The following is a 13,618-nucleotide window of genomic DNA, read 5'->3' as shown; positions in this document are numbered from 1 at the left end:
TTATAAATGAAAAAAATCATTATAAAATTTATTTATCATTGTTCAAACTCACTTTGACAAGGACGAATCCTGAACTTTTTCGGTTTTTTTTTAGGGGGGGGGGGGGGTTAGTCACTAAGTAAAAATATTCAGGCGATCCCGAGGGAAGGAAAGAGTGGTCATGCAGGAGTCATTTTAGCTGATTGTTATATTGTACATTTGTATTTACACTTCTTCACTCATCCTCCATCTCGAGCCAGTAACCCCCTCCGCATTTCATAGGGAGGAGGTTAAAATTATACCAGGTGGAGCGGATCGCGAAACTAGCTTTTGATTACGGAAGTAAAAAATACCCACAAATGTATGGTTTTAACTGAATTGAATAAAACTTCAATGACAAAAAAAGGACCAGGCACAAGTTTTAAAACACAGTCTTTTCGTAATATAGAATTCTGCAAAAGTAAAAATATTTTGTCAACTACAAAAAGTAGTGTATTGAAAGCACTGAAGTTTAATGAAATTTAATTCTTGATATGAAAACTATTTAATTTTTTAATTAAATACTCGCAAATCGAGACGACCACATTTATTTGAAAAAAAAGGGGGGCCATGATTTGAACAATGCAATCTATACTATCTGAAAATGATTCTAATTATAAATGACTATAAATGGCTTCGTAACGTTTTGGCCCCTTTTTGTGGTCCCACCCTTCAAACCCCCTCCCCAAAGGATCATGATTTTAACAATCTTGAATTTTCACTACCTGAGGATGTTTAGAACTATATTAATCTGTCTAATAATATCAATTATTTTTACGAAGAAATTTTTTTGGAATATTCCTGGACCTATTTTCTTAAAATTCATATTCCTGTGTAAAAAATTAATCTCGCTGTCCTGCCCCTGGGGTTATGGTTTGGAAAAGAACTCCTCGAGGATACTTCTGTATTGTTTTGACTAAAATGATTTTGCTGTTTTTGAGAAGATTTTTAAAGATACTTCCTATGTATTCTTATGTAAAACTTTGTCCACCAGAATATTGAAAAGATTAGGTGTTTTTTAATTACCACTACTTTAAAGAAGATCAGATAAAAAAAATAGCAGTTACAGGATGAGTTTAAAGTTCATTACAGAGGTCAACAGTAGGTTTCAGGTCATACAGGATTCAGATGATGTATAGAAAAGAGTGTAACAAAATGGCTTTCACACACAGGACACACGCGCAGAGACAACATCATCATGGTGAAACAAACAAATGGATGATCCATGAATCAGAGAGAAGTCATGGCTAATGTAAGACGAATGGTATAAATTAACAGGTGAGCCAAAGAGTGTTTAGGCAGGCTAAAAGAGACATATAGGGGAATATAGAGAAGGAAGGTCAGAGACGTCAGGAAAGGTAGCAGAGAATTTTTGAGAAACTGTTTGGGAGGGAAAAAGCTAAAGCTGCAGAGAAGGCTGCTGACTATGGAAGAAACTCTACACCATCGTAAAGATGTTCACCTTTGAAAAATGACTGTTGGAATGAAGGACAAACAGAGAGGGCTAGAAAACAGAGATGGGTAGGATAGGATGATAGTTTGAAAATTACAGAGAGATGCTGCATGAACCGTACATGAGGATCTGATAGACCCAATAGGAGAATTAATACAGGGGATGGAGAGGATATCGAGGACATAGATATACAAGAAGTTTGGCAGTTGGTGAAGTGAGAGCATGCAGAAGTTTGAAGAACGGGAAGTGGAAAGGTGACAAGAGTAGGTGAAAGAGGAAGGTGAATTAATGAAATCAGATGTAGGAACAACCCCATCTAGATAAAGTAGAAAAATACAAGATCTGGGAAGCAGTGACAACATGATTTAATACACGAAATGGGGACTCATTATTAAATATCAAAGTTAGAGACTAAAGGGACGTCCAGTAGTCTTGTAATTCGATTATCAGAAAAGTGTTCTGAAGAATGATTATTGTTTCAATTTTATTTTTTTATGAATGATTGACTAAATTATAGGACAGGGGTAGACAGGAAACTCAGGAAGGCACAGACAAGGTTTAGACAGAATGGAAACAACAGAAAAGAGAAATTCCATGTATGTAATACTAGTATTGTAGAGCAAGAAAAAGGTGAAGGGCACCAATTCCACACACGTTCACATATTTGTTGACCTCAAGTTGAATGAAATGGAAATTCAGTGGAGGACATCTAGAAAAAAAAATGAATCAGGCTTGTATGTTGTCCAATTTTTATACCCCCGCTTGAAAAGTGGGAGGGTATGTAGTAATCGGGATGTCCATCCGTCCGTCTGTATGTCCGTCAGTCTGTTACGCTTTTGGGTACCCATCTCTTATCCACAACTCCTCTTATACTACAGAATGAAATTTGATGAAACTTTCACAGAATCTTTAATATACATATTGCCATTGTGACCTCCTATTTTACTTTTTGATCCGACACATAGTTTGGGTTTCCCATAGCAAAACATGGACATTGGCATTATATTCATATTGGAGGCGGGGGTATTATTTTTGCTCACAGTACCTCTAGTTCTTGCGAAAGTCTGGGGGATGAAGAAAACAACCGTCATAGCGAAAAGGAATCAAATGGAGCTATCAACACTAGTAAAAATCGAGAATTTTGCAAATGACAATGCTCTTTTAGCATTGAAAAAGTGTATAAAGAAGACAGAAAATTAATATCAGAAGCAACAAAAATACATGTAGATGATATGTTGATTGCAGAGAAATTAAAACACAGAGGACGAAACAGGAATGAAAATGTCATCGTAGTAAATAATGAGCCACTATGTGATGTAAGCATTTGTATGATATAGAAAACAAAGAAATCTGGTGGATTTAAGAACATTCAGAAAAGGTAATGAAAAGCAAAAAGAGCATTTCATAGGCTTTGGAGAATATGGAACACCGGAGAAATGGAAAAAAGAAAACACATTTTTTAAGGTTTGGTAAGACCAGAGTTACTGTATGAATGTATTACATAAAAAAATCACCGAAACCGGCAAACAACACCTTGACGAAATGGGGACCTTAAATCACTCATTCATTGGACTTGACCGTTATAATCATATGGGAGGCGGTAGGTATCATTTAGTGAGCTCAGTGGATTGACAGAAGTCTAAATTTCATAATGACTTGTTTCTTTGATCTTGAAAAATATTCAACTTTTAAAGTACCTTTTTGTCTTTTTTCCAGTTCATGCATAAAATTGCAATGTCCTTGATTTTTCCACAAATTTTAAGGAAGATTCATAGATAGAATGATAATATAAAACTAGAGGGACTGTGAGCACTGAGTTCATTAAGTACGTTTTTGCTCTGGGAGACCCGAAATAAGTGTCGGATCAAAAAATAAAATAAGATATATATTTTATAGAAAATCTGTGAAAGTATCATCATTTTATTCAGTGATATAGTAGGAGTTGCAGATAAGAGATGGACACATTTCAATATTATAAAAAGAATTGGCAGTGTCAATGTTTTGCCATGGATAACCCTTGTCTTATCAAAAAGTAAAATACAGGTCACAATTTAATGGCACTATTTAATAAAAATTCTGTGAAAGTCTCATTTAATTTCATTCAGTGGTATAAGAGGAGTTATGGATAAGAGATGGGTACCCAAAAGCGTTACAGACGAAATTTTAGGACAGACGGACATCCCGTTCACTATATACCCTCCCACTTATGGCTACGTCTTATGGTTGTTTGTAGATAAAAAAATTAAGTCTCGAAAAGTTCCAAATACTGGTACTCATGACTAGTCTTTGCAATATCTACCATCTTGCAAAATAAAAAACCAGAGGTGCTATTAGCACTAAGCTCACTAAATGATATCTCCGCCTCCTTGTTTTTCTGTGGGTGATCTCCATAATAATTGATCAAAAAGTAAAAAAGAAGGTGCACAATGACACTGTTTGTTTAAGAATATGTGAAAGTATTTTGCTAAAATGACCTAACGGTAAGAACAATATATTTTAAAAAAGTTTTAGTTGCATATGGAATGAGTTTCACAAGTAGGACAGGTAGTTTTGATGTAACTTTTCCGACACGGAGTACATGCACATCAAAATTTGCAGTCTTCCACCAGCAAGTGGTAGCGTCACAATTTAAAGGAATATAACAAAGAAACATAATTTTCTGTGTGAATGTCAATATACACAAGACCGTTGCAAAAGTTAACATTGCTCATCTTTCCATTTCATTAACATGTAATTTGATATTAAAGATGTAAAAGATGAATCTTACTTGTAAAGAAACCATGATTTCTAACGCCTGAACCATAATCACAATAAAAAATTTTCGTCGCAGATTTTTGTTTGATCCATGAAGTTGACATTTTCTATGCAATCAAAAGTCCCTTTAAACTAGATATTAATGTGTATAGATGAACTACAGTTTATTTATTTGATAAATCAATCTCAGTCGTCTTTTTTTTTACACTTTTTTTTTTTTTACAGTAAATGTGATGCAAATACACTTATAAATACAAGAAACCAAAAGAGTGGATATAACCCAGATTCTGAATGTGAAGTCGACGAAGAGATTGAAGAAAAGGGGTTTGTATATCGTTCACTAAGTGTGCATATTATTTGTTCCCACATTACCAAATTGTTTTAAATTTGAACTTGAAGAAATTTTCATGCAATATCTATAAATTTCTCTCAAACAGCCAGGATGACAATGCAGATGAAACATTGGCACAGATAGAAAGCAGAAGTAGTTTCCACACTGTTCCAAGGTACAGCCATTAAGAATTTTATGTTTTATTTCTTTTTATTTGTTGAGCATTTAAAATAATTCACATAAAGAATCGGTGGCAAAATATCATCATATAAAAGACATACAATTAGGGACAGTGTGAATATGGTTTGATATTGACCAGAGAAGTTCCAACATTGATCCTAGTCAAGAGTCCATAATTTTTTTTTTATGTTATAGTCTAGTAGCCTATTTGATAAATAAAAATGAAAGTTGCATATGAGAACACCATTTTCATACACGACTTTACATCGCGGAGTAATTGAACATGGCTAGAGTAACTCGTAAATGAAAATAGTGTCGTCATGCAACTTTCACCTTCTAACCAATTCAATACTGAACTATTATTATAAAGCACCTAAGTAGACTTTAGTCTAGAGGTTTAATACTTTGCATCAGTCAATGAAGATAATTTTCGAATGAATATTAAACAATTTTCACCACTGAAAAAGTCCATAATTGTAAATTATATTATGGTATAATAATGATACAATCATGTAATACATTTTGAAATAATATACAATATAATAAAAAATATTAATAATGTAATCAATTTAAAGTAATCACTGTTCATTAAGATTTTTATCACTAAATCAGAGAGGTAGTGAAGCCACACAAACCATTAGTGGGCGTGGACTTTCATCCTTCGTGGAATAAAAAGATCTGTGGCATAGAGAAGAAAGCTGTAATCGAAGAGTAAGTTTTGAAAATAGATCAAAAGCGTAGTGCATATACTTAAAATATTTGTGAGTGCTAAAACACACACACACACACACACACACACACAAAAAGAAATTATGTTTCTCTTTGTTTTTATCTCAGATTATCTGACGATTCTCTCGCTGAAGAAGTAGACAGGTATGGTTATATAATTACTAATTATGAAATATATGGAGATTACGAACACATGCACACCAAATCAAGAGCAAAGAAAACACGGGCCCCTAAAGTATAAGAGGTGGGATCAGGTGTTATTGATGAATGAGCACCCCCCTGCCGACCGGTCACATCCGCTGTGTGCTCCTTATCATAATCAGGAAAGAACGGAAATGACTAACAATAGAAAATTAAATAAGCATAAAATAAAATTACAAACTCCTGTCATACTAAAATTGCTACAAGGAGCATTACAGCTCACATAGTTCTGTCGATGAAAGCTACGACAGGTAATATAATGCGCGATATAATGATACGTTTGAAGTAAATTTATAGGCTACAAAATCAAATATGATGTGTTTGTAGTGAATATGACGTGTCTTCAGACTTTGAAAGGTAAAAATTTGATTTACTTTTAAGCCGAAAATTCTTTATAGTTATAATAAATTAGTTGGTAATGCTGTTTTCGGTTATCAGCGACTATGGATTAAAAAGTGTGGAAACAACGTTGTGCGAAAATGAAATTGTACATTAACTAATACAACAAATGATATAATCTAATCCACCAAGGTAATGCATTTTGATGTAATTTCTATGCCCCCATAAACGAAGTTTTGGGTGTATATAGTTTTTTGTCGTGTCCATCCGTCTATCTGTCTGTCTGTCTATGTCTATCTCTCCGTCTGTCTGTTTGGCCGCAAAAACTTTAACCTTGCCCAAAACTTTTGATTTGATGGAGCGATGAATTTCCTATTTGACATGTGTATTCCTTGTGCAAAGACCTTTCTTTGAGTACCACCAAATTTGACCTTTTGACCTTGGAGTTTGACCCACTTTTACACAAAAATTCCAATACTTTAGCCATCTTTTGAACAGTAGATACCAAGAATTTTATACTTGATATATGTATTTTTTGTGGAAAGACCTTTCATTGGATACCAACAACTTTGATCTTTTGACCTTGACCTTGGAGATTTCGATACTTATGAAAAAACTTTAACCTTGGCCATAACTTTTGAATGGGAAGGGCTACTGCTTTCATACTTTACATATGTAATCCTTGTGATAACAACCTTCATTGGATACCAAGAACTTTGAACCTTTGACCTTGACCTAGTAGTCTGACCTACTTTTAAAAAGCAAACCTTGACCATAATTTTTAAAGGGTTAGGCAATAGGCTAGTGGTTTCATACTTTACATATCAAATATCAAATACTTGTGACAAGACCTTTCATTTGATATCAAGAACTTTGACTCTTTGACCTTGACCTTGGAGTTTAACCTATATTTTAAAATTTTTAACCTTGGCCATAACTTTTGAACAATTAGGTCTAGGGCTTCCATACTTCACATATATATTCTCTGAGGCACGACCTTTCATTGGATACCAATTACCTTGACCTTGGAGATTTCCATACTTATAAAAAATATTATCCTTGGCCTACTTTCATATTTCACAGTTGTATTTCCGGTGAGAAAACCCTTCTTTGCATACGAATATATTAAATTTGCATTTAAAAACAGTTTTATCGTTGGTATGTTGCCATACGGGGGCATCAGTGTTTCAGAAACACATCTTGTTCTTAGAGACGCACGTACCGGACATTTGCTAAAAATTCAATCAAAACTTGCTATTATGTTTCAAGTGAGTAAATTCATTTGGATTGAAAACAGTTGAATTCAGGTCAACTATAGAGAAAGAAACAGGCTAGAATGCGGAACAAAAATTAAAAAAGAACATTGATTCTATTTTCAAACGTCTGTTAAGGAATAACTTGTGTTGCCATGCTCTTTTCAAAGTGTATATTTGTTTCAGAATGAATATAATTTTCACTTTAACACGTACCTTCTTTTAGTGAGACCTCAAATGAACCAGAAGAGGAAGAGGAAAACAGGTATCTTTTCCAATTTATTTTTCATTGTGCTTTTCTTACATTGATACCTTCTATTTCTATACCAGTTCTTTACTTTCCGCCTGTTTATATGATTCATTTTGGCTCTAGGCAACTGTACGGGAATTGTTCCCTATTTTAGATTTCAGAAGAAATCAGGATTGTTAAAATCAGAGCTATCCAGTGATGTTACTGTTGAATACCCTGAAATGTATGATTTGAGCCATGTAAAGGCTGTCCCTTGAGCACAACAGAGACTGGTCAGTGAGATGAAAGAAAACTGCCTTAGTTACTTGGAGAAATTATACAGCCAAATTTACATGTTGGTGGATAGGGACGGAAATGAACAGTTGATAACATTCAATCAAAGTGATGAAGCATTAGTTACGTTTTACGTCAAAGTCAGCTACCCTGACAAGAATGCTGGTGTATATACGAAGCTCGAATAAAGAACAAGTTAAACTGGGTAAAGAGGGTAGCAGAATGGCAGATTAAAATTCGTAACAATTTACAGATGATATTATATGTATTTTTTAATGTATTGTTTAGTTATCAGAAGTGTGTTCAGAAGTTTGGTAGTCAGCGGTTGCTTTTAAGTTTCAAGCTTAACATTGAGGTCTCGTTTACGTGTATAACTTAAATAATGTAAGAAATTCAGAATACAACTGTGATAAACCCTATAATACATTTAAGTCATTTCACTTTAGGGAGATCTGATAAAATTTCATGCAACAGAAGTAGTCCTTTTACATAAAGATTCCTAAAGAAGAACAGTTGACAATTACTCCAGAAGGGAATGCGCTGTCCTTACAACACACAAGGACTGTGTCTTTGGAGGTTCCATCGGGAACCGTGGAAAAACCTCAACGAATTAGTATACATGTATTAAGCAAAATTCTTTATTCTATAAAATATTTCTATTAAAAGTTAAAAATCCGAGGATGTCTTTTAGAAATTATTAACGGAAATTCATGAAAAGAAGTCTAAAACATTTTTTAAATACTATATATACGTGTATATACATTACTCAGTATGAAATCCAATTCTTCTGCAGAAAATATTTCTTGTACATTCAAAAATGGGAGAAAATGAGCAAACAAGTTGAAAACACCCCTAAAAATAATGAATATTATTTGCTTGAATCTATAACAGAGAAATTCATTATATACCATAAAATTACATATTTCTGTGGGGTCAAATTGTCGAAGATTGAGGAAAAATTATGGTTTGTGTGGGGGTTGATTTCGTGAAAATATTAAGTAGTAATGCATTTATATATAAATGCATAATTTTTACATTTCGTGTTGGCAATAAATTTGTGGGTCTCCAGAGGTCGATATCAACGAAGACTACCCCCCCACCCCCCCACCACCAAAGAAAATTAGTGATCTAACAATATTATTATGCAATTGAACAAATTTTTGATAAATAAAAAGTTTAATAAGCATATTTTTTGTGGGTTTTAGCTCAGTACGGTGGACAAACAAGCAATGCAAACAAGACACAGATTATATCCGGATAAATTCAAACTTCAGAAAATATCCCAGAGATTATTTATTCAGCATAATATAAAGGAGTTTTCTAACCCTTTCTCGCTAAAATTAGACCTTGAGACTTTCCGTGGCAATGCAGACAGTACCGATTTGGAACCAGTGGCTATTGTTTGGAATGAAGGCGAACCAACTCTAAAATCAAACACAAAATGTAGGTTCACTGCAAAGGGCAATAAAGTCATGATGACTGTGAAGAATTTTCCAAATAAATCGGGGTAAGAAACAATTTTTTGAATTAAATTTAGTATATAATATAAAAGAGTTGCCTTTCTAATTTTAAATTCATATTTATCTTGAATAGCTCGTAGAGAAGAAGTAAATCCGAGAAAAGACATGAGACAAATATATAAAAATTCGTTCAATTTTGAGGAAGATTATTTCAAAATTATTTACAGATTCAATGAAGCGCATTAAAGGGGTAGAATTTTTCGTTTGAATGGAAAGTTTGGGTGTTTCTTATCTAACGTCAATTGTTACATAATGACACGCCCATTTCTTTAGAAACGAGAAAGAAATATTCGTTGTATTTGCTTTAGGACACACCAATCTTTCCGACTAGCAACATGAATTTCACTGAAATAGAAATTTTAAAAGTTGCTTAAGTTAGATAGTTCCCGTTTGTGTTTAACACATATTGCAACAAATTTATACATATAGCTTACACGTGTATCGGTCGAACACGTGCTTACTCGGTGTTTATGTAGACCGTCAATTTGATTGGCTATCATATTTACGGAATACCTGTTCTACATGTATTCGAATGAACGATATTTTAAAATTACAATGAACCGCATTGAAGTGGTAAAATTTTCCTTTCGAATGGAACGTTTTGAGCTATCTTTAGAACGTTGATTGTCATATGATGACACACCCATTTCTTTAGAAATGGATAAAACGGTCAAATTGTTTATTCGAATATCTGTAGAACAGGTTTTCTATAAATATAATAGCCAATCAAATTGAAGGTCTAAATAAACACCGAGTAAACAAGTGTTCGACCGAAACATGTGTTGTGGTATCTTCATAGACTAGATAAATGTCTAAAATATGTACATATTTGTTGCAATTTTTGTTTTAGCGGGGAGTCTCTAACTCTCTCTTCAAATTTTTTTAAAGCTCCATTTCAGTGTAAGTCATGTTGCTTGTCGCAAAGAGTGGGGTGTCCTAAAATATAACGACAAATGTTTCTTTCTCGTTTCTAAAAATGTGGGCGTGTCATTATATTACATGTACGACGTTCAAAACATGACTCGGAACATTTCATCCAAACGGTAAATTTTACCACTTCAATGTGCTTCACTGTATATTTGCTTTAAAGTAACCACGTTGAGCAACATATGTATATCGTAAAAGAGCTTCTATATTATCCTAATGTAAAATTAAGTCGTCAACAGTAAAAGTCAACGCTCCCGCAAAAGTCCATTAAGAAAAATCGAAGATATATGATATAATATAACTACATGTATTGCTTAATTTTATGATTACGTGTATCTATTTTATTTTATTCGTTACAGTTTGTCCATAGGTTTGAGAAAACCAGGGGGTTTTAACAAAGAAGAGGCAAAGTTTGCGTATTCAGATGCTTTCTTGTGTAATCTTGTAATTCATGTACAAATTGTCAAACCTCACAAGGCAATGGTTTTACATTGATTGTGTATTGATAGAAAATCTGCAAAAAGTTCAAGAATACTACCAGTATATATATTTGATAGGAGAGTCAGAGGATATTTTCCTTAAAAACTTTCAAAGAATTCGGGTGCATACCGGTATGTCTGGGAATACCATTCGCAAAAAGTCACATACTCAGAAAGTTCAGAACTGTTTCATTGTGTTTTCTGACAAAGCAAAAGAGAACTGCTTGAAATTTGCAATAGAAAAGGACTCTCGAGTCGGCATTTCTCCATACACTGTATTGGAATTCAGTTTGGACAGTGGCCCCAAGAAAAAGATCCACCGACAAGAGTTTGATCCATGGCTGTTGGTGGGAATGAAGCCAGATTCTGTGGAAAGGAATTCGGCCTTAGCACTCAGCAGGGGCCAAACAGACTTGGACTTTATGTCACCAAGATCTACATCTGGAATATGACAAATTGTTGCTTGATGCATAAGAATTTATAACTGTTAATCTTGGTTGTCTTGGAAAACGATATTTCATGGCGTTCACAGCGGACGTAAGCGGTCAACTTGGATGCTTACTCCTCCTATGCTACTGATCCCACCTCTGATGTTTCTTTATCCATTTACGATTCGTTAAATTGTCTACTGTATTTAAGAAATCCGTCGCTATTCGTTATGTTTATCATTTACAGTGTACAATAAAAATACCTTTTTATATTTTATTCATGCAGTTAACTGGCCCAATTACCCTGCAATGCCATTCAGTTGAAATTTTTCTAATTCCTAAAAAGGGTCTTGCCCGAACATATTTTTTTTTCTTTTCCGAAAATTATTCAGAAGAGAATGTATTGCGCAACGTCATATTCAAGAAATGATGCAAGTCAATTCTATAAAATAAAAAAAGATCCAAAGAGCGTTTGAGAAATTGAAATTCTCAGAATACCAAAAAGATGTGGCAGTCTCTTTGATATCTATTGTTTCGAAATCACTGGGATATTAAGTTGACATATGAAAGAAAGTACCTTTTAGTTGATTGATAAAACGTCGTCGATATATATGGCACGCCAAATTCACAAAAATGAGATAATCATAGTTTCACAATCGATAAACTAGGTTTATCGGTTGTAAACTATAGTTTACAAACCGTAAACTATAGTTAACAACGTTAATCTATATTTCACATCTGTAAACCATAGTTAACGCGATAATCTATGTTTCACAACCGTAAACTATACTTAACACCGAAAACAATCATTTGCGATTGCAAAACATAGATTATCTGATAAATACAGTTTCATGATTTGTAAACCATAGTTTACAAACCGTTAACTATAGTTAACGATCTGATAAATATAGTTTCACAATTTGTGAAACTATGATTAACAACTCTTAACTATAATTTACGATTGTAAACTATAGTTTACAAACGTGAATCTATGTTTATCAACATAATCTATTGTTAACGCTTATTACAGACAGATAAACTTAGATTAGCATTCGTAAACTATAGTTAACAACCGTTAAATATAGTTTTACAGATGAAAACTATACTTAACAAATCGTAAACTATAGTTTACGGTTTGTAAACTATAGTTTACAGTCGATAAACCTAGTTTATCAATTGTGAAACTAGGTTTAGCTCATTTTTGTGAATTTGGCGTGCCATAGATATAGATTGAAATGTTGCAATGAAGGACAAGAAACGAGCTTAATATTAACTTACCTTGTCATTGGTCACACAAATATTCTGAAGTTGATATTTAAAGATGCTAGAGGTTTTGCTTAACAGTATCTATGTAATTTTAAATTTTTTGGAGATCAAGACTTCCAATTCTGTCGGAATTCTTATGAATACTTTTTTTGCAGTGTTATTAGCGGACCTTTTTGTGTTCGTGTGAAGCAGAATTTATTCAAAAACTTAAAGCAAATATGAGCTGCATTTTTTGAGAATTTTTGATTTGTTTGCTTTTAAAATTAACTATTATGATAAATTTATGATTAAATTCAACCCTTGTGATCAATTAGACTAAAATAAAGTTGTTTCAAAAGAAAGACCCCTTTACAATCAAATATTAAAAAATATTAAACTAGTATTATTTAGAAAGGCAATTTTTTTTTCTCTGTCCTTGAAAAAGTTAATGGCAATTTTGCAACAGAAAATTTTGACATCAAAGTTGCAGCTCATATTGGTTAAGAGAAGAAGAAAACACTTGCTTTCATCCTTCAGTTCAACTCGACATTTAGAGAACAAACCTTAATTATAAACGCGAGTGACTTCCGTTACTTGTGTAGTAATATATCCTTATATGGAGTTTACTGTAGATTTCATAAGCCCTATAGAGATACTAGTATTATAAGAAGGACATGGAATGGGTGTGAACACAGTGTAATTTACATACATTCTTTTAGGTATGGAAACTTTTACACAGATCACAGGAACGATATAAAATACTTTAGGCCCAATTTACAACGCATTTGCTGTAGGTTTTAAATACATATTTATGGCCCTAATATTATCTTTTAATCAGTCATCGATGGTGTAAAGGAAACATATGGATATAACGTACAGTATTTAAGATCAAAAGTCTTTAAAACAATACGAAATAGTAGCAGAGCAAACACGTACCTCCAAAACATCAGAGGTGGGATCAAGTGCCATGGAGGAGTGAGTATCCCCAGCTGTTCGGTCACTCCCGCCGTGTGCTCCTTTTCCTTGAGATAATACTTTTGATACACAAGTAATATTGTCTTTTGATAAGAAAAACAAACGCGTGGAACTTGAAGAAAATGCAATCTAATAATTTGAAATTCATAGTAAAATTAACTAGATTCGCAAAATAAAAAAACTTGATACTAGAGTAAACTACAGTTTATAGTTAAATGTAGTTTAAAATAAGGGTTTGAGGATATGTTTGGAAATGATTGATT

The 13,618-nt window shown here is 33.3% G+C and overlaps 1 pseudogene; it reads left to right on the top strand.

The window, feature by feature from the left end:
* Positions 1–1,489: 1,489 nt before the first annotated feature.
* Positions 1,490–11,391, top strand: LOC134268069 (uncharacterized; annotated as a pseudogene).
* The last annotated feature ends 2,227 nt before the right edge of the window (positions 11,392–13,618 follow it).

The sequence above is a fragment of the Saccostrea cucullata genome, unplaced genomic scaffold (assembly GCF_032062105.1).
Source record: "Saccostrea cucullata isolate Sc308-1 unplaced genomic scaffold, CSIRO_AGI_Scuc_v1 ctg15153, whole genome shotgun sequence".
In the NCBI taxonomy this organism is placed as follows: domain Eukaryota; kingdom Metazoa; phylum Mollusca; class Bivalvia; order Ostreida; family Ostreidae; genus Saccostrea; species Saccostrea cuccullata.
The sequence above is the reverse complement of the archived record's forward strand: the minus strand, read 5'-3'. Positions and strand labels throughout refer to the sequence as shown.